The sequence below is a fragment of the Papaver somniferum genome, chromosome 3, assembly GCF_003573695.1.
Source record: "Papaver somniferum cultivar HN1 chromosome 3, ASM357369v1, whole genome shotgun sequence".
NCBI lineage: Eukaryota > Viridiplantae > Streptophyta > Magnoliopsida > Ranunculales > Papaveraceae > Papaver > Papaver somniferum.
Genome location: NC_039360.1, coordinates 187,038,419 through 187,063,967, shown reverse-complemented (window position 1 = coordinate 187,063,967; position 25,549 = coordinate 187,038,419). Strand labels below are relative to the sequence as shown.

The following is a 25,549-nucleotide window of genomic DNA, read 5'->3' as shown; positions in this document are numbered from 1 at the left end:
GTCGCCACAGGGTCCGTGAACCATGCATTTTCTTACTGTATCAAACAGGACCGAGTCACTCTTCTCGTCGGGAAATTCAGCTGACACGTATCTATCTACCTGGTCAACTGTACGTATTTTCTGCTACTTCTCAAGATATATAAGTAAATGCATATGAGGAAATCCACGCTTCTGAAACTCAATGGTATACACTTACCCGACCACGTCCCCAAACACCTTCTTTTCGACTATCTCATCCAGCAACGCCTTTCTTTTCATCTCAAATACTCGCGCAACTAAATCTGGACGGTCAGATGCAGTCTGGTGAGGATCAAGTGCATCTTGTATCTCTGTCCAGTTTGGATTGGCCGGCATGGTTAGAAATATATCCAGATGATGATTATAGCGCGTTATTGCCATGGAGTCCTGATAGATCTCGTACATCTTCCTTGGTCCCCCTACATGCGTTGAGGGCAAAACACATGGTGTACCCGCCTGATCCGGTGATATTCCATCCTCCTTCAACTTAATTATGGAACTGTAATTATCGGCACGCAGCTTATCCTGATTGAACCTTATCCATCCTAAACGGTTCTGTTTGGTCGAAGCCCAAGCATCCACCACGAATTCCTGGAAAAGCTTGCACCCCTTAGGATAGTGTTGTATTCCAGCACTCGAGGAAACAGATAATAACTATAGAAATCCATCAGTGATAGACTCTTATTTCCAAAATATTTAATGCTTTCCTCCCATAGGGTTAATTCGCAGCTCAAACCCAGCTCACCATAAGGAAAGAACAACACATAATGCAGCGGCAGATAAAGAGGATGGCATTCAGTTATCCTTGTCCAATTCTTCCCCTGTTTCAAGCGTAATATGATATCGCGAGTCTTTTGAATATCGTTTTCTTTTTCAGGTATGATAATGGACACTTCTTCCACAGTCGGAGCGTTGTACCTTCGTCTGTCTGATTCAGAATTAAAATGCAAAGATACCTCCACCTTTTTACCGGGTTCATCTGGTATGCTCTCAAGTATCTCTTTCGCCTGAAGGTACTTGGGATAGAGTGCATGGTTGGCTCTTAACATATCCTGTATAATACTCAACACTTCACGTTCTAAGTAGGGATTGTTCTGTCCTTGTATATCCAACGCTTTCTTCGGATCATATAAGAATAGCTTTGCATAACTTGCCTCATTCTCCTTCGCGGGGACTAAAGAACTGCTATAATGCCGCAGCTCTCCATGTATTGAGAATATTTCAGGTCCACCTCCCTTCTTAGCTCTATGGTCATACTGGCATCCAAGACTCGTAAAGGCGTTTGTTGAATTATATTTCCTTAAATTTTTCCTAAACAACTTCGAACGACTGTCATCCCCTTCGAACATATCCCTAAGAGGTTGAGGAGGCTCACGTAGATCCGGCAATCTAACCTGTCCTTCACGGCAGCATCTAGTAAAAACAGGATTTATCAAAGAAGAACCTCTCTTTCGCTCGTCAATCCAGTGCAAAGCCCCGCAACAGTTGCACTGAATATCCATCTTCCCAAGATAATGCCGCCCAAACTCATCCAACCCTGTGCGTCTTTTTGTAGTTTTTCTAACAGAGGCAGATAACACCGGAGTCTCATTCAGAAGTTCATCATCATCTGATGCATAGTAGTCACTGTAATCGTCGGACGATGTATCCGGAGGCGGAATAGACCTATCCAAAAGAATATTCCTATCAAAAACAGTTTCTGTATTCAAAGCTTTAAATTTTAATTCAAATTATGAAATTAATTTAAGAATTAGTATAATTACATATCATTGTCGTTTTCATGAGAGTTCTTTTTTGGATCCACGTGCATATTGACAACTTCATCTTCCATACCCACCTGCAATAAGAAATAATTCGTCGAAACCAATAACTACGCTCAAAATTGCACATTAAAAAATATAAACTACGCTAATTCGTAACATCGCAACAATGTCTTAGATAACAAATATTCAGCTATGTCATTCATTTACCTGATCACGACACGCAGCATCACTACCCATATACCGTACACGATATGTCGCTTCATCACCCTCATATTGACCTCCGAATGGATCCTCCACAACTTTTCTCATTCTAGTATGCTTATTAAGCTGTTACGACAATAATTCAGAATTATGAAAGCTATGTATATATATTGTAATAAAACAACAATAATTTGCAATACATCAAACATCTATTCAATACAGTGATAGGACATAACATAAGGGTTTGTGATCTCAGATTCTTATTGAGATAGGAGAGGGCACGGTGTTTGTGAAACTTATAAGCAGCATAAGAAAAAGTCTGTGCTGTGAGCATGTTTTAATATTCTGTCGCTGGGCTTTGGAATAACAAAAACATCAGAATTATTAATTTTGGGTTTATATTGTAATAGGATATAAACCGTGTTCCAAGTTCCCTGCAATTTCTACATATCCCAGTATAATTTTCCAGAATGTGGTTATCTGTCTTATGATTTTTGGGTTGATAACCGAGAAACATTGTTTTCACTAAGCTGTATGTATGTAGGGGTGTAAATAATACCCGAAAATACTCGGCCTGCCTGTATCCGTCCGAGCCCGCCTGTACCCGAAGTAGCCCAAAGCCTGTTATGGCCCGTCATGGACCACCCGGCCCGACCTGGATTAAATTATTGGGCGGTCTCGGGCTTTGCGATTAATTATGATGCCCGGCCTGATACCCGGCCTGGAAGCCTTCTATGTGCCATTAATCATTTAATATCCTCTTAAAAAGACTTAAAAGTTACAATTATATAATTGTCAATTTTATGTCAAGAAAAATAAAATATATAATTGTTTTTACTTATAATTAACCTTTTCAAAACATTAATGGTAATATATTTTCTTATTAGAAAGTTTATTGTACTCTATTAATTATTTATTATAGACTAAAATTAAAAATTTGTCAGTGTAATTTAAATATAAAATAATACTATCACTTACGATATGCGATGTTGGAAAGGAAAGGATATTGTATTTAATACCGTTCATTTGAAAATTTAAACTTAAAAAAAAAAAGTTAAAAAAAATAGTGGCTTGTCCGGCCCGATCTGGCCTGCCCGTATAAAAAGCGGGCTTTGGACGGTCTTTGGGTAGCAAATTATCTACTTGTGCCCGGCCTGTCCGGCCTGAATTTGTTTACGGTCTCACAAATATTAAGCCTGACCTGCCCGGCCTGTCTTAGTTTTTGGGTCGGGCGGCCCGGCCTGCCCGAATTTACACCCCTATATGTATGTATCCAAACAGGAGTAGCAATTTTCTGCAGTTTCTCCTAACCTTCTCGTTATCTAGCAAAGGCAATCAGTTAGACGAATCCTTAATTTTCAGTTAACTTACGCTATTTATACAAAACAGAAAACAAAACAAAAAACAACTTAATTTTCAAATGTGATACTTTTAGCAACGCCTACCTGAACTTTTAACAAAGTTGTTAATTTTAATTTCTTATTTTCTAAAACCAAGAAATCTGATCATCCTATAATGGTTTGTAGGCTCAGAATAATTATGGATTTCTAAGCATATTCTTAGATGCTTCTAACAGTGACGATCAAATCATAAAAAAGTGAAATAACTAATTTGCAAAATATATCAATTCTGATCAAATTTTGTGTAATCTTACCATTTTACCCTGTTTCTTTTTTTTTCACCAATTAAAACACCATGTTGTTGCCCCATCACAAGTTGTTCCTTGATTTCTCCACGTCTCAAAAGTATATTATACTTTTCCTCCCCGGTCAGAGAAGCATACTGCAATTTTATTATATCTCTTTTTAAAGAATGATCAAACATAATAGTCGTTGTAAATTTAAAAGTAACTATTAAAGACTCACCAGTGTATCTGGCTGCACATGCACGCGTGGTTTGGGTGCCAAATTCAATTTTCGAATTGTGTCATCATCAGCCATTCTCCTCATATCTGCTGCCTGTTCCTCTTTCTCTGCTAACTCCCTCTCTCTTCGTGTTTTTTGGGCTGCAGATCGTACCTGAACGTTGAATTTGTAAAAATACACAATGAATAACGTGTGTGCACAACACATTTTACATTTTAATCAACACATATAAGATACTTACCGAGGATACTTGTTTAGTGCTTTTAACTTTCTTCACTTGTTCCTTTTTGGGTGCTTGGTCGGCCTTTCTCTTTTCATTATAGGCCTTATATTTCCTAGCCTAAATATCATAATAATAAATAAATCAAAATTCGATATTAAATACCTAGGCATACACAAACAATATCCATACCTTTGATCCACCGAGTATGTATTGTGTGCAAGGTTGTTGACTTAAAAGCTGGAAAAAGGAAAAATATATTTTCTTAAGCATATATGCATACACATATAATACTTACACTATAAGTAAACACATAATCTGGAACTACATTGACAAATTCACTTTTCACCTCATTTTGTCTTTGCCTCTCCTCCTGTACACGTTGTCTATATTCTTTATCGTCCGGTACATTACCAACGCTCTGCGTTTGCTGATGCATTAATTGTCCTTTACCCTGAGTTTCCCCTCCCAAATTAACTCCTCCCCCACATACAACCGACGCCTGAAATATAAAAATATGATGTAGCACAACAATTGATCACAATTTAACAATTTACAGTTTCTTTTAACGTACGAACCTGCTTGCCCATTGTATTTAATGGATTGTTGATATGCTTCTGTTGTTTGATTGCTTGCCCGGACCCTTCACTGCGAAAATTTAATAATTCTTGACGATTTTTTTCACGCCTTTGTTCATTCTCGTTGGACCGACGCTGGCATTGACCCTCCACTCTTCGAATCTGAAAACACACGCACAACTTTCAATTTTTTTCACGCTAGGAAGCATATTATTTCCTGACTAAACTTTTAATCAGCGGATATCAGTAGAATCAGTCCTATTACATTAGATTAACTCTAGATTCAATCTCTATGTCTGCTAGTAGTTTATACAATACTCTGCTTTTTTACTATGGTCTACTTGCACTGAATTTAATTGTCTAATTGGTTATTAATCTTTTGCCAATATATTTTTTTGTCAAATTCAATCTTTTTTTGTTGCTCTATTAACACAACTTTGGCAGGATTTAAGCCTAGCATGTGAATAGCAAAGGGTTATAAGCCATGATGTCGCTAGCGTTCCCAGCAAGATCATAACTTCTCTTAAATTTGGCCAAATCATGTCACTGGGCTATTTTGCAGAGCACAGTAGCTAGAACACTGTTTTTATCTGTTCACGGTTAATTCCAATAAATCTGGCACATTCACTAACTGCTAAGGCTGTTTTTCCACATCATCTTATAAACAAATCATCTCTAAATTCTGAAGATGCATGATAAATTATCAAAAGATTTTGGATGAATCATAATTTTAATTTTATTTATACTTTTAAACACAAATCATGCATTCGTCTGTAGAAATAATGAAACATTACCTTTTTCCTTTCTTCTATGAACTGATTTTCTGGCCGTGCACTCAACTGTAAAAAAAGCAACGTATATAAATAATCAAACACATTATTGCATATATTTTTTTATACAATAATATTGCTTCTCACCTGCTGCCGTGCTAACTGTTCTTTTAGAACACGCTCTTTGTATTCATGTTGTTCTCTTTGTCGCCTAATATCCTCCTCCGCTTTAGCCTGCAGTTAGTTCTAATCAAATTTCACTTGTATATTTAAGCATAGCATTCTATTATATTTATAAACTACCTGTCGTGCAATTTCAAGCTGTCTTTCAAACCTCAACCTTGCTTCACGCTCCAACTGCTCTTTTTTTTGCATGTCACTCTGCCTTTTATTCTCCCACCTTAATTTCGCAGCAACAGACTTAGCCTGCAATATGTATAAGATGTAAACCACATAATTTTTTTGTTATGACAAACAATGTAAACAACTTAGATATGAGACATACATTAATGGTTTGTTGTCCATCGTCGCCAGCTTGTGATGATGTTGTCTTTTGTCTCTTTGAAGAACTGATACACAAATATAATCATTGAGCGTACTGATTAATAAAAACATTATAAAACTCAATTCTAGATAACCAAAAACTCACCTCATTGTGTTTCAAATAATGTATGTAAACGTTTACTGATCTAGATACTCTGAATTGATATTCCTTCCCACAGAGCGTTTGTTTGTTTACACTTTGGAAGATGTATATATAGAAGAAGTTATATGGTTAACTGTTAGGATTAGGAAAGCCATCTAAGTTAGGAAATCTAGAGTTTATTTTGTTTTTTGATTTCCTGATGAGGAATTTTTGTTAAATAACAAAAGCCTTTAACCAAGCCATCTGTGGGAGTTGAACCCACAACAAACATGGGTGTAAGCCATGCGCTCTGCCGTTTGAGCTAAGACAGCAAATATGTTTTCCTTATGTATGCTGAAACACGCCTTAGCCTGTTTGAGCTAAGCCAGTGATAAACCCAACCTTTTTTTTTTTTTTCGGAAAACTTACAGTGGATGGAAGCAAAAAGCTTACTACATTGCCAATGAAAATGACTGTAACCTGATAAACCAAGTTCCAATAATTCTGAAAACATGATCAGAGTTTGTATAACTTACACGGTGTAGTTTCTCCAAGGAAGAGCAAAGATGCGGCTCAACTTCAATAATTCTAAGCAGAACCACAACTGCCAATTTGAAATTAACATTATTGAATCACTCCAAACGCCAATAATTCTAACTCATCATTCCAACTACGAATTTCAAATCACCATTACTGAATCAACACCAATAAATTACACGGGGATGAGACCCAACACAAATAAATTACACCCATTTATTGTCAATTGAGACTAGGGCTGTCAACGGGTCCGGGTCCTCCCGGGTATCAATGGATCCGGACCCTATTTATAAAAGTTGGGTCCGGTTACTAGCGGTTCCGGGTCCGGTTCCTAAATTAGTGGATCCAGAACCGGACCCGTTAAAACCCCGGGTACCCATCGGTTCCGGGTACCCGTTGAGTATTAAGAAAACACACATAAAAGTTCAAAATTTTGATGTCTTTCCCTTTTTTTTGCTTGAATCAAACTTATTTCTATAAAAATTTGGTATTATTTCTTTATTAATGTACTAAATAAAGATTAAATGTAAGAAGAAATGAAAAATGAGAAAAAAAATTCAAAAACAAACTAGCAAAATACTTGTAATTTTGCTAAAAAGAGGGATAGAAGAATGAATAACCGGGTACCCGTTACCCGCGGGTATCCATCGGGTATTACCCGTTCGGACCCGTTTTGATTCGGGTCCAATCGAGTAGTTATCCGTCGGGTCCTAACTTGTTAATGGGTCCGATTTTGGGACCCGAAACCGGACCCTATTCGCTCGGGTCCGATTCCGGTTCCGGATAACGGGTACCCATTGACAGACCTAATTGAGACCATAACAGAAAACACCAATTGTACGACTCTAACATTTTCTTCTAAATCTTCTTAAGCAACAGCTTTCTGCAACAAATCACAATAATTTTAACTCTAACATTTGTAATCTTCATCCCCAACATTGCCCCATTCTACTGATTTGAATCGAACCCAAGAATCCCCAATTACAGCATAGCTCCATAAATTCCAATCAACTGCAGATTCCCAAATTTGTTTTTTTTTCGGTGTATGAGATAGATATGAAGCATCGACTTTTACGAATTTGTTTTTTTTTCCTACTTAAGATTCAGTTTTTTCATGAAATCTATCTAAACTGAAAACTTAGGGTTCCATAAATTTGATACTCTGATATGAATTGTGTTGAAATATAATAATTGATACTCTGCTATGAATTGGGTTTCCTTTCAAATCGAGTTTTGTCACTCTAATTTGTGTTTAATCGATTTTTTAATTTTCCTTCTTTCATGGCAAAGAGAGGAATTCAGGTAAAGAAGAAGGAATAGAGGATGGGTTCTGCTGGAAGATGGCATCAATTAATGATAGTTTTTAGTTTGTTTTGCTTCCGAAAGAAATTTGTTGGGAAGGTGTTTTGTGATGTGTATTTGTAATGGAGAAATTGTAGCTGCAGGGATGGATGGTATTGGCAGTAAAGGAGATGGTGATTGTGCGACCTCTTGCTTGCAAACATCATCTGCAAAATGGGTGAACTTGCCTGAAGAAATCAAATTATTTGCTGAAAAGGTAATGGTACTGCAAAGGGACCACTGCGAGTTTGCATTAGTTTGTAAATTACTCCGTCTTTATTCGTTTACCTTTTTATTTTATTTTTTTGTTCTTGATTCAAAATAAATTAGGCTTAATTATAGTTATTAGCTCTAAACCCATGACAATTCGAAAAATAGTTCGGATAGTATATCCATAAAAAAAAATGCTGAAACCTGCAATTCGTCACATTCTAGATACTGGACATCTTGAGACACTGAACACCTTCTATTCTTTAGACTTGATGCAGTTCCTTGGCCCTTACAAATTATTTGAGCAAATAGCTGCATTCAAAAAAAGAGAGATCAAGCTGAAGAAACAAAAAAGAGAGCTGATCTCCCGTAGTCTTCATCGGTTTCCAAGGAGGTAAGGGGGTTGTTCTTTATTACTCCTTAGTTGTGCTGCTCACTTTGAAACTTGATCAGTTCCCTTTGACTTTTTCTTTGTGGAATCAGTGTATATTTTCATTATGGGTGTTTACAATAATTTGATAATCGAATTTGGATGTTTCCTTGGATTTAGATATTTAACATCACTTAAAGATGAGCGAAATTTACTGAGTTTCATTATTGTTTATACATCTAATTCAGCTTCAATAGAAAGTGTTGTGTTGTTAGGTGTATCAACACTAGCCCAGTTCAAGTTTGGAAGTAAAGATACCACCAACTGTGTTACTATTGAGAATTACATTGATTACCGATGTGCAACGCTATTGTAAATAGATAGCCCGATCGCTTAATGTAACAAGTACAAGTTATGCGGGCTTATTTCTCCCCAAAAACTTGCACTGCTCACCTTTTTTTTTCTTTTCTACTCTACATTACAGAAAGAAAAAAGAAAAATAACTTTCTTCTTCTGCAACTCCAAGGCTTCTATATGTATGGAACTCTAAAAGGTCATTGCCTAATTCAATATTTTAGTGATTAGGCCAAAGACTTTGATATCTCTTTTGCTAAGGTAAATTGCTGTTGTTCCAACCTATTCAGTTTGCTTAAGTAGAGCTGTACTGATTTTCAGCATCTCCTGTCTGAAGCCATGGCTATGCTGGGTAGTTTCAGTGCAGCTAATTTTTTATCTCGGACATTAACAGTTCCCATGTTTGAATGATCGTTTCGCTTAAACCAATTCAAATAGACGTCCTAGGTTTAGGCAGAGCAAATATTAGGTGTGCTTTTCGATTATAAATTCAAATATTATAAATTTATTTTTTGATTTCACGTTGGTATGTGATTCCATGAATAGTTTGGGGGTTTGGTCGTGGGGGTGGTAGTGGTTGTTGCTTGCTGCTGAGGGTGGGTTTGTTGTAGTTTGGTTGAGATCGATTTACATAATTCTTGGTACTCATATTATTGTAGAATTGAAGCTTTTCCCTGGTGAAGATATTACTCGAAAAAGACTATTTGTTCATCATTGGTTTTAAAGTGTGGAATTGTGTGTTTCCTTTGTAATGTGTATGTTTATCTCAGATGAAATTCTTGGGTCTGCTTGGCAGGAAGGAATTGTCAGACTCCTTGAGAAGAATATGTATTCTGTTGTGAATATCTTTGACGTGACATTGCGTCCTCGACTTGATATGACCAATGTAGTGATGACATGAGTTATTACAATTCCGTTAATTGCATCTTTGGGTATTCTGAACTCTTGGTTTAGGCACTGTTTGGCTTTCCTGAAACATTACATTGTTGCTTCTTTTACAGTGTCATATTTTACTCAACCTTGCTCATCAGTTCAGATATCATGGTTATAGACCACGTACCATGATTGTCTTTGAGCCATTGAAGTATTAGTATTTTGAATAGACTAAAAATGGGAAACACATGGAAGAAAGACAATGACATGACAGAACCCATTGTTGAGTGCAATGTTGTTAATGGATGGGTTTCTCTTTGATTCACTTAATCACACCTTAATTCTATGGCTTGCAGGGATCGACCGATATGCGAGAGACAATAGAAAATATTTTTGTATTTTCAGTTTACATCCACTGTCCTGTATCCCGCTTCAATGGAGCCTGAAAACGAGATTGGTAGGTTCACAGCCCCTCTTACATCAGTTAATGTTTCTTTTATTTTTGTATCTATTGATTTCAGTTTAGTTCATTTTTTTGAGGTTTTATCTAATCAGGATTTGTATTTTCAGACATCAATGTTTGAATCCGACTCCAGACTAACGTTGACACAACAAAGCGAGAACATTGAAACATCAGGCAGTTTTTGTCCAGCGTATATTTCATGTCAACGATGAATTAGAACATCTATATAGTTTAAAATCCTAAGAGATTCTGGCAACTGGAGAACCAGCTAAGAACCAAACTGATTTGGTTCCCTTAATTAGATTTCGTAAGAAACTATGACTCTCATCTAAAATTTGCCATGCGAGAAGCCCAACAGTAGACCTCAAATATGTTTTATCCTTGAACACAGGCTTGGCTCAGCCATAAAATTGATTCAGTATTCTATGGGTTTGTTTATTTATTTGTGTATTTACGAGAGGTTCTTTGGTTTTTCGACTAATCATCTTTTGTTCTTTGTAGTTCGTGAGGACTTTTATATGAAGTGAGCTTGAAGTAAGGCTTCAATTGTATAAAAAGACAAAAGGTGAATTTTTCTTTTATGGGAGTTTTAGTTCTGATTACTCATGACCTACTTGCAAATTTTTGATCTCATGGCACTTATATATTGGGAGGTCTGACGTCTCTCTACAATGAACAGTTCAAGGGAAGCCCATTGTTCGTGTTTCTGCCGGTGCTAATGCTCTCTCTGAAGTCCTCATCGGTTAACTCTCAAATTGAAGAAGGCCAAACAATATTGATATCAAAAACCTGTAAACACTTGGGCTATCTCTGAAGCCCATTGTTCGTGTTTTTGGATGGTATGAATTGTAGTGTTTTGATTTTGTATTTTACTTTTGTGAATCGGTTCTTGCTATTGCTCCTTCTTCTCAGCATTTTGGTCTGTAATTTTATTTCAAAGATGAAGGTACTCTTTGTGACAAGCTTTGCTGCAAGATATTGTGCAGCGGATATCTACTACAAGGCCGACCGTCTTGAATTTGGTTTTAATCACTTCCTCTGTATTGATTGTTGGCCATACGGAATTCAGTGATCTAATGAATTCCACTCATCTCTGAAGGCTATATTTACTAGCATCTATATTTGATATTTGCATCCTCCAAGTGGGGAAGAAGTACACTGCAGCAAGCAAAATGGCGTCACGTACGCTACTTGCTCACTTACCTTTTAATTCATGCCCATACCCTGAACTCTGCTTAACCACGTATGTATTTTCTCAGTTAACTCCAAAGAGGATGAAAAACAAGAGGAAGATCGTCAGAGAAAACCGGAGGCAGAGACAAAGAAGGACACAACTTCTGAGTGGAAAGTTCTCCACTAATTTAAGGCTGTATGGTTATGCAGTCCTAAGAGTGACTGAAGAAGAACACTCAAAATCCTAGCACTACCTTGCTAAGGTAAATTGGCGTTATTCCAAACCTCTTCAATTTATCTTATAGGTTCTCAATTTTGGATTTTATCATTCCATTAAAATTTGATCTCTGTTCACCTTATTCATATACTTGATTATCTCTATACTGTGTAGCCTTAAAAAGATTTTTCTTTCCTCTGAGATAGATAAACCCTAGAAAATCAATTGATTCCAGCAAAGAAAATCAATTGATTCCAGTTGGAGAAGAAATTCAATGGGTTTGAGTAGCCGTATCTCAGAGACTTTGGGTCTTTTTAATTTTTCTTTATTTGTCGCGATTCATCTCTGCTGCTGCGGCTTGCTAATCTTTTCAGGAGTTTTTTGGTTTTTTGATTTTGTGATTTAAGAGGCAGTAGTCGAATCAGAAAGACGATGAAGAGGATTAGCAGAAAAGAGGTAAACGTATACAAACCCTATAATTTTAGTAACCCTATAATTTCGGTTGATGTTTTTCATCTGTTTTAGTTATAGTCTTATCAAATCGGTTTGGGTTCTCAGATAACGACCATTCTAATCCAATTTAATTCTCAGTAGATCGAAGTTAACACTAGGTAAGATTTTTATCTTCTTAATTCGAGTTAAGAAATTCAAACGGTACCAGAAACACCAATCTCAAGGTGGAATTGTGTTACTTTGAATGCGTAAAAGGCCTGTTGCCGATTGGCGATTGGTATTTAGGGTTTTAATCGAGAATAGATTGGAGTTATATTCATGGTTTGTGTTGAAATATATTGGGTTTTGATGAGTTGGTGAACTGAAGCAAAGAATTATGGTATTACGTACCAAATAAGATAAGAAAGGGTTGAGCCTGATCTCTTTCAAAGTGATCTAGAATGACACCAACCCTATAATTGCTCAATGTTTGTTGTCCATCGTCGCCAGCTTGTGATGATGTTATCTTCTGCCATCAGCTGAATTCTTCGATTTTGCGCTGTGGTAAGCCTGCAAATTTCTGGACATCTAAGAATTCAGCTGGAAATCCTACAACCAGTAATCTGTGAGGATGTTTTAGCTTCAGTATATCTTCACCGAAGTATGTTAGTTCCTTTAATTCTTCGAAACCATCCCTTCCAAGCATGTGTTCCCAATCAAATATTGAATCGTCCCAAGTCTCCATAAGATCCTTTATAGCTGGTGGCAAGTTTTGCTGGCAAGGAAGATACACATTAAATACAATAGTAAAGTTGGTTTCAAACAAAGAAACACTTTCTAAAAGCTGTATGGGAATTTTAAAATTCTAAAAACTGTACCTCATTGTAAGTAAGGTTGTCCTCTATCCAGCAAAACTCAGAAACTTTTTTCAGAGTATTATTGTTGGCAAACCAAGATTGTTTAGCTTTTTAGGGTTTTAAGGATGTGGCTTCAGCTCTTTAGGATCAGATGCTTCGTTTTTGTCTATTTTAGTTATCAACAAATCTATATCTCCTCCTGATTCGTATGCTGCTATATGAAACCAAACATCCATGCCTATGTTCCATCTGTTATGATCAATATGAAACCAAACAAATAGCTTGATAATATGCTTAAATATACCAAAGAAAGAGCATGATAATGAAACCCTAATTATAACTAAATCATAGTTCTAGTTTTGATAGATTTTTTACTAATTGGCAGAAGGTATCCAACTCATAGTAAAAGGCTTTGATACATAACCATCCATTCTCCATTCCATGCATTTCTCATGTGTTGCCTGGAATACATCAGTTGTCATGGCTAGTACTGATGTGTGCCAGTTAGGAACATTCCCAAACATCTCTTATCAATAATAGTCTGTATTGGACCTTCGGTAACCATAGAGGACCGAATCTGGTGTGAATCGAACACACAACCTTCTGACTTGGTGTCAGACGCACTACCATTGTGCCACAGACTCATATTCATTAATGTGCGGTTTGAACCATGGAAGTCTGTTAAATTAATTTACAGTGGCTGTGTTTGTAATGTTAAATTAAGATTCTGTTTGGTAGTACTCACCTATAGATGTCTTGATTACAGAATACCAAGACCAACATGCAGAACCACATTGACACTGTCATCCTACATAACACCATACACAAAAGACAACTGATTCATGTTAGTGTTTTTCCCAAAGCCATTAAGTGAATGCAGGGAATATTAGTGACAGTTAACTCTGTTTGATACTAATGATCAATTTGTGTTTGTATGCAAGATAAACTGGAGGAGGAAATACTGGGAACTGTTAAAGTGCACAATATGAGTAGCATTGAGATGGGATCCTGGAAAACTGGGTACCTGTTTCAACGATTTTTAATCCCAATTGAAAAATGTCAAGAAGGCTATGGTTATTTCAATCATTGGCTACATACATGACAAAGAGTATACATGGTAATGGTACCTTTCTTTTATGTCAAGCACCTCATGAATGGCAAGGTTGAAGATGACCTTGGTGGCATCGTGGAGGACAAACCTACAAGATGAAATAACATAAGTTGCTAAGCTAGGGCGATTAAAGTTTAGTACAACGAAAAAGTAGGTGGGATGATTTACCTTGATATTTTCTGACAACGCAAAGCAAGGAATCGAATTTCCAATACTGCTGGAGCATTGAATCCTAATATAAAAAAGGGGACGAATTGAATACGGCAAAGAATGTTAAATGTGCAAATGAGTACATTTCTGAGACTTTTGAGTGGTAATACGAAATATATGTTAAAAATATAGATTAATCGAAAAAGCACCTCTTACCGTCATTATCAGAGTTGGTATTCATTGTCCATCTGGGAGATCTGGATTTAAAGCTCAACTATAAACCTGAACGATAAGCTTGAAATCCTATGTTTTTTCCTGCAAAAGTATATACTGCATTGCTTAATGAAGAGCAAGGCATCAAAACCTATAAAACCTGACAATGCTAAAAAAAAAAAAAAACTTGGATTAAGACAACACACAATGTAAGACATAAAACACCAAGGCAGAACAATTCAAGTAAAGTGGTTCACTGGACAAGAAGAGAATAAGAAACATAGAAAAACAACCAAATCAAAACAATCCAATCCGGCATAATATAACTGGGATTGCATATACATAATTCTATTGCATCCTAAGTCTAAGATAATGACCTCAATGTTAATCAATGTGATTTATTCTTGGACTATACAGATTAGCAATAGCAAAATGACATGAATAGATAAAATTTTATCAACTTCTGGCCTAAAGCCATGTTTGCCTGGAGATGATTCACCAGATCGAGTCTTCCCAGAATTGGGCCAAAAATGAATTAGCTTCTGAAGGACTTGCAAAAGGGAATACTTGCCTATATAATTTGTAGTAAAAACACATAACTATAATGCACATTTGGATAAATCTATAGCCGAGTTAAGTCTAAGAGCAGAAGCTAAGCTAAGAATAATTTAGAACTTAGCAGCCAACCCATGGTTAATTGTAGACGCCAAGATTATATAAGTGGCGGTGTTTGTAATCCAAAAGATTCAAACAACATCTGCGAGTCATATTCACATACACGTCACGGGAAAGTAATAAACCATGAAAATTAAACATGACACTTCCTCTAGAGATTGTATCAGGTAAATTACTCACCTGCAGATCTCTTCTCTGCATAAAACCCTTCCAAAATTTGCTACAACGGGGTTCCAACTTGGAATCTGCAGCAGCTATTCCCAGCTGTCTGAGATCATGCCGATCATTGATAATCATTCTGTGCAACACCATGCAAAAGACCGACTCATGTAAGAGTTAATACCAAAGATCAGTTGTAACTCGTAAGGACGAAGGAACTGCACCATTTATACAGGATAATAAAATTTACTGCAGTAATTCATTCTAAACACCGTTCCATCAACGACAATGATTTTTGAAATGAACAATAAACATTTTAATGAACAATTTTTATAGTTGTTAATTCACCGTGAATTTTAATGAACATTTTAATTGGGGTTTTCTTTGCTTTGTCGTAGTGAAGATACCGTTTTCTTTGCATAGCGTGAGGATTTATTACAGATATGAAAAGCTAAGATATATAATATGAATATCAACAGCACATCACAATTATGTGTGCTACACTATATCTGTTTTCTTAATTCTTTCAGTTCCTAATTTATTTTGGAATATTTGTAGCTAAAACTTTTGAAAGCTCTTGCTGATCTGATATCGATTTTGGGTTCCTTGAACAGTTTCTACAGAACCTTTCCATTTGGGTTTCTGCCGCTAATCAAGTCGGGGATGAACCGATTGATGCCGACTCCAATTTAGGCCCGGTCATGGTGGGGCGTTTGCTGGAGTTATGTGAAGTATTATCAAGGTATAACCTGATTTTAATCCATAATCATTGTAGATTTACCAGTGTTGGGTTCCAAATAACTCCACCAATGCCGCCAAAGTGTACCCTAAGATCGACATTCCACCAGTTGTAGAAATGCGATTATGGTTGGTTACTTTGCTTCTAACTGTAAAGGATTTCATATAACACTGTTTGAGGTTGTAGCTTTAGACTTTTGTACTCCTTATATATCAATTACTATTTACAAATCCTTTTGTCTTTGTTCTTTCTAAAATTCAATCAAAATACATGTTATAGTTATCAAGTGAATGTTAAAATTGTACACAGGGATCCCCACCATATTTCTGTTATGGAGTTTGGAATGTAAGAGAGTTTGGAATGTAAGAATAGCAGTAAGAAATTTTCTGAATAATAGCTTGATTTGGTCATAAACAGATTGCACCAAAGCAATGACCACTGAAGTTATCATGAACATTAACAATACAAGAAGAAATTGGGATCGAAGTTGAGGAGTTTTTTTTGGTTTGGTGAGACAATCTCAGCGTTCTTCGTCCAAACAGGAGTAGGTGGTACAGGACTAATAGCTCATAGTTGGAACTGCCACTCACTTGCGTGCAGGTATGTGGTTTCGTTATTGTAATATTAGTAAATAAGTCTAAAGAATTTTCTTACTGTGGGTGATTCCCTGTTTTCATAGCAGATATATTTTGCTATAATTTTCATCTTAAGAATTTTCTTAGATTAGGTCGTATAGACAATCAAAGTAATATGTAGTGTTTGTGTTATTCATATACTAAATAGACTTTTGTATTCTCCTGAAGTTTAAGGTAATATGCTGAAAGTGTATGCTTTTTGTTCTTCCACAGGTAGTTCTATTGTTAAATATTTTGTTAGTATCTGCACTCATCTATATTGAATACAGGAATCCGGAAGAAAGATTTATGTCAGTATCTCCTTAATCAAGGATGGGGACTCTTCGCTGGGATTAGCTCTAACTCTATGAAGGTAATGCTTCACTTAGCTGCACAACCTTAGCTAGATAGTTGGCAGAATTGGATGATTTAGACATATGTATTAGGAATTGCATGGTTTATTCAATCTCCTATGACAAAAAGCTAAGAAATAGGCACTGAAATACAGAGAAGGCGATTGTATATTGTTGAAATAAGGATTCAATCTCCTAAAACTATCATGCTTAATTGATTGTTGACTTATCCTCTAAAAGACTGCTCAACTCTAAAATGGAATATTACTAAGCAAGTGGGTGACTTTTGGGTGTGAATATATTCGCCAAGTGGCTTGCACCTTTAATATGCATTTTTTTTAGAAATCTATGGATATTGCTAACCTCAGATTTCGTCTCATGAGCATCATCTAAATAAATATAGTTCATAATCCTTATTTTTATACCTTGCTATTACTGCATCGATTTTATTTTTTCTTGCTTTCTATCTTCGTATTTCATAAGACAACCAATCTTTGTTTCAAATTGCTGAAGTGGAATTGATTAATAGTTAGGTTTGTTATGTATACAATATCGGTTTTTTTATATTGCTTGATTAATAGTTAGGTTTCCAGTCTACTGATTTCTGTTGTGATCAGCGTTACCACCTTTTTTTTAGCTGGTTGATAGAAGAGTTAGAATATGAGCAGAACTGTGGGTAGAGGTACCATCGGAACGTATATTAAAAGAGACACCAAAGGTAAGATTTTAATCATGAAAGGGTTAGCATTCAATTCCTTTATTCATTCAGTTATCTTCGAATTGCATAACTTCTAAGACATGGAGACTGTACTCAATGTTATTTCCCTGATGTTAGTACACCGTTGCTCCCTGCTCTACTTATCGCAGAGTGGTAACAACGGAGTGGTAACAACAATTCAAATCCAAATCCAGGTTCACTTAGGTGTATTATTTAAGGCAGTTGAAAAATAAAATTGAGTTAGGATGAATTTAGGAAAGCTAAAACAAGCTTAGTTATTCCAGAACACCGATTTCCTTATTGTATTGAAACACTGTTTTCCTTAACAAGGCTTCTCTAAAACCCATATACAGGACACACTTCTTAGTTTGCGTTTTCATTCTGTTTTGGTTGTTCCAATTGATCAAAGGATTAAAATCCTAGGGTTTTTGCAGGCTTTAAATAATCAATCACTTGAGGAAGATGTAGATGTACATGAATGGAGTTTACGCCATCAGGGTAAATAGTATTTGTTCTTGCTTTTGATATATACGCACCTAATTCCATTCAAAATCACCAGTGATCCTATAAAATAAATAGATTTATGAGGTTTGAAGGTTGCAATTGCTTGCTTTTGCTTATGCTAGACTTGATTGTTGCTGCAAATCTGTGTGTTTTTCAAGTTTTTAGTTAATTAGGTTTTTTTGGGGGTGTTGGGCAGTTAGGTTTTTATGGAGGTGTTAGAGCGTCCACAGTGGTACGATCAAAACCAAAGATCAAAGACCAAAACAAACGATCAAATTTGAGTTTAGTCTGTAGTGTCACGTTAAGGCAGTGGAGTATATTTAGTCGGGCGGATGTATAATCCACGCTTGCATGTGGAGCGTTGGTATAATCTTCGTTTGGGCCGGGCGGAGATATAGTTAACGCTGGTTGTGGGGCGTTGATAAAGAATACGCTTGTTGTGGGGCGTACATATATTTCACGCTCGGAGAAGAGGCGTTTGTATAATCTACGCCTGGTGTGGCGAACGTATAATCAACGCCTGAAGGAAGCGTTTGTATAATCAACGCCTGTTTTGAGGCGGACGTATAATCAACGCCTATTTCAGGCGTACGTATAATCAACGCTGACGTGGGGCGAACGTATAATCAACGCCTGTTTGATGGCGTAAGTATAATCAACGCATGTTTGAGGCGAACGGATAATCAACGCCTGACGTGGGGCGTACGTATAATCAACGCCTCCTCTTCTCTCAGGCGTACGTATAATCAACGCTTGGTTTGCAGGCGTACGTATAGTGTTGTGACTTCTATTAACACACGTATCTAGCACGTGTGGCATTAAAGCCCGGCCAATCTCTAACCACCACGTATATCCCACGTGTTCACTTTCCCTTTACCCTAATCTTCTCCGTCTTCTTCTTTTCTTTTCTACTACCTCCTCTTTGTTTCTTTGTTTCTACCGCCCACAAACACAGCTTCTTAACAAAAACATCACAGTGACGAGCAGTAAAAGAAAAGAAAAAACCAAGATACTTGATGAACCCGGGTTACAAAAGTATGTTTTTTTTTTTTCTTAATCTCTTTTGTTTATCCATATTGTTGTATAATTTTTTAGGGTTTTATTTGGTAAAATTAGTTATCTAAAATTGGTTTTTAACGAACAAATATGAATATGAAATTGGTTAAATTTAATTGGGTATGTGTGTTTTATGTTTTATATGTATGTGAAAAAACCATATTGATGATTATGTAAATTTGGTTAAATTTTTTTTTAAAATAGTTAGATTTATTAGAGCTTCCACAGTGGTTGTAAAAATTTTTTGTGGATATTGTAAAAATTTGATTTGTGGGTATTGTAAATTTTTATTTGATTTATAATCTATTCATTAAAATTTATTAGAGCTTCCACAGTGGTATTTGTAAAATTTGATTTATTATTTTTGGGTATTGTAAAAATCCGTGGTTATGTAGATTATGTGGGAAATAGTTCTCACCCTTCAATTGTTTCAATCAACCTATTTCAATTGAGAGCTTCCTTTTATTGTTTTTCTTCATGTGTCTGTTGGTAATTAATTTTAGTGATATGGTTATCAATATTGTAGTTATGTAAATTATTGAATTAATTTTAAATTATTGTAAATTATTGTGGTTATGTAAATTATTGGATTAATTATTGGTTTTCTGCATGTTGTATGTGAATATGGTTACCATAATTGAATTTGTAATTGTTTTTTTGAATTTTGAGGTGATTATAATTTTAGTTATGTAAATTGTAGTTATGTAAATTTGGGAGTTTACATATGTAGAAGAGCTAATTGCGTGAGTATGGAATTGATTTTTTAGTGATTTTTATGGAATCTTGAAGTGATTAAATTGGGTTGTGGAATCTTGTAATGATTTTGGGAAATGCATCGGTGACGATTTAATTTGTGTTTTCTGGAATTATAGAATTTGAAATTGATATGGTTTGTGTGAAGGATTTATAGTATTTGGAATATAATGTGATGGACTAATAAAAAATATTCGTTAATGAGGGTTGGTCTTTTAATAATGTACTGCATCTATATTGTGTGCACAGATGTTGAACAAATTCACAGCGCGTTTCAATGGTCGCGAAGAAGAAAAAAGAAACAAAAACAAATCTGTAGCCGAAGAGGATTATAACTTAATCGCTACTGGTACAATTAAGGAGGTTGATATTCCCCGGTTAGGGAGGTTTTCCTATACTGCAAGATGATAAACCGCACGCTACTACGGACATCACATTTACAGGGGAGCACAAATTGAAGTATCAACATCGTGGATCTTTGGCATCGGTAATTCATCACTATCAACTATTTCACAACACTGTCCTAGAGCTAAATATTTATTGAAAAAGCGGGATGGCAAAATTTACTGGACATACAATGTAGCGAAACCAACCATTCAATGGTTGATTATATTGCTGAGCGGTTTTGGGATACAACAAACACTTTTCACTTCCCATTTGGTGAGATGGGATTCACCCCCCTAGATTGGCTCATGTTGACTGGACTGAGTATCGGTGATGGGCCTGATGTTCCTTATGATTCGGGGAAGTACCAATTTGAACATGTTCGTGAGCATATCTTTCCGGATATCCAAGATGTCACGCTCTGTCCAAAAGCACCGTCGTGGGTTTCAAATTCAATTACAATTAAATATTTAAGGTCATATTTCATCGAAGACAAGTTGGTTGCGGCTGAAAATGATAGCACCCTTGCTCATAGAGTAGCAATTGCCTTTTTCATGTATGTTTTGGGACATTTTTTCTTTTCTAATGCAAAGACTTATATTGATGCTGGATGGTTAGCTGCTTTTGAAAATCTTGATGTAGTATCCACGTATGACTGGGGTGGTGCTGCGTTTTCGAAATTGTATGCGGCACTCCGTTTATCTGGGAGGAGACAGAAGGCACTATGTGGTCCATTCCAAGTATTAGAGGTATTCTTTCAATCTAGTTATTTTTCCTCTCATTGTTTATTTTGTTGCTAAGTTATTAAATTGGCTAATTATTTTGATGGAGTAGTTTTGGGGGTATGAATACCTAGGCATATGTCGACCAGAAATCCCAGAGGCGAGTACAGAACAAAAATGGCCCGTATCTTCTAAATGGAATGTACCGAAGAATACAAATGATATTTTCCGTTGTAGGGATTTACTAAGTAAGCTTACTGCTGAACAAGTGACATGGCGCCCATGGGAATCATACAGAGAAGTTCTTGCATCTGATATGGGATGCACGGCTACGCGGCTATCAGACTCGAGATATATATTTTCTTACATGGGCATTGTGAGTTAATGTTTTTAAATACACTTAAGTACATGGGCGCTTATTAAATATTAGAAAACAATTGTTCGAAAAATCAAGAATGCTTACCTTCTTTTCAGGACCCCATCCAGTATGATATTCACCTTCAACTTCTGCCTCTTTTGCCGAAAATAACGCCACATCTTTACTTATTCCCTGATATCGTTTTTGCCAAGAACTCCAAGACCGCTCTGGATTATTAGGTAAATGAAGTTCAATATCATCCTTGATACGAGTCCACAACGTCGCCTCTGATTGATCAGTTCCAACACTAGAATCTTGAGATATAGATAAATGAATTTTACACATTGTTACATCTTCAATTGTCGTAAAATTTGGACCTCGTGCTACTCTTGGTGCCATTGTAAGCGAATCCGTGAAAATTTTCCAACTGATTTGAAAGCAGAAACAATATTTCTTCTTATTGGTGTGGATAGTTTGAAGTATTTAGTCGTGGTAAAATGTCACAGGATCTCATGTGTATATATAGGTGTTTCTTCCGAAATTTTCAACGTTCGGAAATGTCTTCCAAACTTTCCAACGTTCCAAATTATCCAACGTTCCATTTTCTTCAACGTTCGAATTACCAACGGTATAAAAAAATTTCAAAATCAATTTTGTCTAAGTATTTTTATTTTTTTTTAAACTCAAGCTTGGGGCGTTAACTATATAAACGCCTGGAGTGGGGCGTTAACTATATAAACGCCTGGCGTGGGGCGTTAATTATATCAACGCCTGTCTGGGGCGTTAACTATATAAACTCCTGGAGTGGGGCGTTAATTATATCAACGCCTGTCTGGGGCGTTAACTATATAAACGCCTGGCGTTGGGCGTTAACTATATATACGCCTGGCGTGGGGCGTTAAGAATATCAACGCCTGGCTGGGGCGTTTGTATAATCTTCGTCTGAATGGGGCGTTAATTTTATGAACGCCTGACGTGGGGCGTAAACTTTAGCAACGTCCCAACGGGCGAACATTTTATCAACGCCAGAACCGGGCGTAACTTATATACATGCCTCTTTATGGGGCGGTGACTTTACGTACGTTTCACAACAGGCGTAGATTATACACACGCCCGATGCCAAACGGTGATTATACCTCCGCTCCATTATATATAGTTTTGGTCTTGGTCCCAGACCAAATATGGTATGGAATTTGATTTTGATCCAGATTTTAATCTTTACTCCGTCCCGTTGCGTCTCGTTCCTGGACCATAATTATAGGTTTGCTCGTCCACTGCAGTTGCTCTTAGGCAGTCAAACTCCATTCTTGAGGAGAACCGAAGACGGTAGGTTTAGTTTTTTCTCCCTCTCAATTATTATGTCATTCTGTGCGATTTTAGTTGGTGGAGATTTCAACTCTATATTATTTTTATTGATTTGATGGAAACAGTTGTCTGTGTCGAAACCTATGAGAATCGTTTATTTTTTTAGGTTTGATTTAATTATACCAATTTTCTTTTGGGTTGAAATCTTACTGTTCATTACTGCCAAAATGTTCTTAAAAGAGTAAAAGAGCATCATCGAGATAATCCAATTGGGATGACCTCAGGTTTACTTACTGAAGATGCTGCTGCTGCTGTGAAAATGTTGCTCACTGACATTGCTAGAGGTGAACTTGCTGTTGTATGTTCATGGAAGGACGAGATTCGTGTCCATTACTGCTGGAGCGGAGAACTGCACTTTGTTGACACACCAGATTTAACAACTATATTTTGTAGCTACAGACTTACCAGTGCTCCGCTTCAGAATGGAAATGTGATTACCATAATTTCAGTACTATATTCCGCTGCACATCGTATTGAGTTAGGCCCTTCCAAGTAGTGACTTGCTTGATTCGGTTTTCAACTACAACAGAGGATTTTGTGGTAGATACATGAAGCTAAGAGATCTTGGCAGCTGAAGCAAACAAGAAAGAGAGTTGATCTGCCGCGGTCTCCATTGGTGGCATCTGGCATGAAGGTTAATGTGGAACAAGGTAAAAGAAAACAATACTAGATTTCTATAAGCAAGAAGAGAAGAGAATTCAAGCAAGAAGAGAAAGATAAGTTTTGTGTTTAATAATTTGATTGAGTAATAGATAGCTCTTACAAGACTTAATCTAGCCTTTATATAGGCTTGAAGAATAACTAAACTAGGAAACAGAAAACTAAAAGGAAATCTAAAAGAATCCTAAAAATAAGAAAGACTGAAACTAGGAAACCATGGAAGCCAAACCTCTAAGCGGAATCTTCTGGAATTGTAGTATGCCCTACATCAGTCCCCCCTTCTAGAGTAAAGCTCGTCCTCGAGTTGTCCAAACAAACCAGAAGTTCATTATCACCATGAAACGTAAAAATCTCTTGAACATTAAATGTGTTGGAGATATTCCAATCATTTGGTAAATCAATAACATAAGCATTATCATTGATCTTCTTTAAAACCTTGAAAGGACCATATTTCTTCATCTTGGTTTTGTTATAAGTACCCACTGGAAATCTCTCTTTTCTTAGATGTATCATCACGAGCTCCCCTTCCATGAAGGTTTTAAACCTCTTGTGTTTATCAGCATCCTCTTTATATTTAGAATTGGACTTCTCCAGTTTAGATTTTACTTCATTATGTAATTCAGTTGCTTTGTCTACAAAAGAGTCGGCTGCAGTGTTTGTACTCTGTGTGGTGGGTAAGGCTACCAAATCAAGAGTATGATTAGGTACTTTAGAGTACACAATCTCAAATGGAGTTTTCCCAGTAGAACGATGCACAGAAGTGTTGAAAGCGAATTCCATATGTGGCAATAACACATCCCACAGCTTACTATTATCCAGGCACTTAGCTCTAATCAAATTACCAAGTGATCTATTAACAACCTCAGTCTGTCCATCAGTTTGCGGATGTGAAGTTGTGCTGAATTTTAGAACTGTGCCTAAGCGCATCCATAAACTTTTCCAGAAATAACTCAAAAATTTAGTATCTGTCAGAAGTGATAGACTTTGGAACCCCATGCAATCTTACTACTTCTTTAAAGAACAAAGAAGCAACATTAGAAGCGTCAGTTGATTTCTTACAAGCCACGAAGTGAGCCATTTTAGAGTAACGATCAACTACGACCATAACAGAATCACTACCTCTAGCAGTACGAGGTAAACCAAGTATAAAATCCATACTTATATCAACCCAAGGTGCATCAGGAACTGGTAAAGGAGTATACAACCTGGTATTTTGAATTGTACCCTTTGCTCTCTGACAGACCATGCATTTTTGTACGAACTTTTGTACATCACGTTTCAAAGATGGCCAGAAATATCTTTCTTCAATCAGGGCAATGGTTTTATCTCTCCCAAAATGACCACCAAGACCACTGTCATGTAATTCTCCCATAAGATGTAAACATAAAGACCCTTGAGGAATACATAATCGATTCCCTTTAAAAGGAAAACCTTCTTGTATAAGAAAATCATCAACCCCATGAGTTTGAGAACTGCATTGATCCCATAGTTTGCCAAAATCTTCATCTTCTGGATAAATGTCTTTGATATAGTCAAATGCATAACTCTCATTACGAATTGTAGTTAATAGATGACTTCTTCTACTTAAGGCATCAGCAACTTGATTCAATTTTCCACTTTTATGTCTCACGGAGAAAGTGTATTTGTTGAGTGTGGAAAACCATCGATCATGCATTCTGTTAATTTTAGCAGAAGTATTCAAAAATTTCAAAGCATGGTTGTCAGTGTTGACAACAAATTCCCTATGTATAAGATAAGTATGCCACTGCTTAAGAGATTGAACAAGAGCCAATAACTTTAATTCATATGTAGACCATTTCTTTTGTGCATCTGAATTCTTCTCACTGTAATATGCAATTGGGTGACCCTCCTGTGATAATACTGCACCAATACCAACAACAGATGCATCACAATCTATTTCAAAAGGCTTGTTGAAATTCGGAAGTGCAAGAATTGGTGACGTACAAAGCTTTTCTTTAAGAAAAATAAAGATTTTATCCATTGCTTCCGTCCACTCAAACTTCTCCTTCTTGAGACAGTCAGTCAAAGGTGCAGAAATAGAGCTAAAGTTCTTCACAAATCTTCGATAGAAAGAAGCCAAACCATGAAAACTACGAACATCACGAATAGAAGTAGGAACTGGCCAAT

The 25,549-nt window shown here is 36.4% G+C and overlaps 2 long non-coding RNA genes and 1 other non-coding gene across 15 annotated transcripts; 2 read left to right on the top strand and 1 right to left on the bottom strand.

Moving 5' to 3' along the window:
• Positions 1-7,200: 7,200 nt before the first annotated feature.
• LOC113358282 lies at positions 7,201-14,349 on the top strand. 12 transcript variants are annotated; one of them, XR_003364410.1, is made up of 10 exons: positions 7,206-8,135; positions 8,396-8,522; positions 10,082-10,182; positions 10,296-10,495; positions 10,690-10,753; positions 10,868-11,370; positions 11,448-11,624; positions 11,986-12,034; positions 13,634-13,711; positions 13,809-14,349. It is a non-coding gene; the product is annotated as an uncharacterized LOC113358282 (long non-coding RNA). The 12 variants fall into 12 exon arrangements; XR_003364407.1 differs by having other exon boundaries at positions 7,202-8,135; positions 11,448-12,034; XR_003364411.1 differs by lacking the exon at positions 13,634-13,711 and having other exon boundaries at positions 7,207-8,135.
• TRNAW-CCA lies at positions 13,440-13,511 on the bottom strand. The gene has a single exon. It is a non-coding gene; the product is annotated as a tRNA-Trp (tRNA).
• A 1,278-nt stretch (positions 14,350-15,627) lies between the features above and the next one.
• LOC113361964 lies at positions 15,628-18,438 on the top strand. 2 transcript variants are annotated; one of them, XR_003365452.1, is made up of 4 exons: positions 15,628-15,917; positions 16,332-16,514; positions 16,819-17,599; positions 18,034-18,438. It is a non-coding gene; the product is annotated as an uncharacterized LOC113361964 (long non-coding RNA). The 2 variants fall into 2 exon arrangements; XR_003365453.1 differs by having other exon boundaries at positions 16,224-16,514.
• The last annotated feature ends 7,111 nt before the right edge of the window (positions 18,439-25,549 follow it).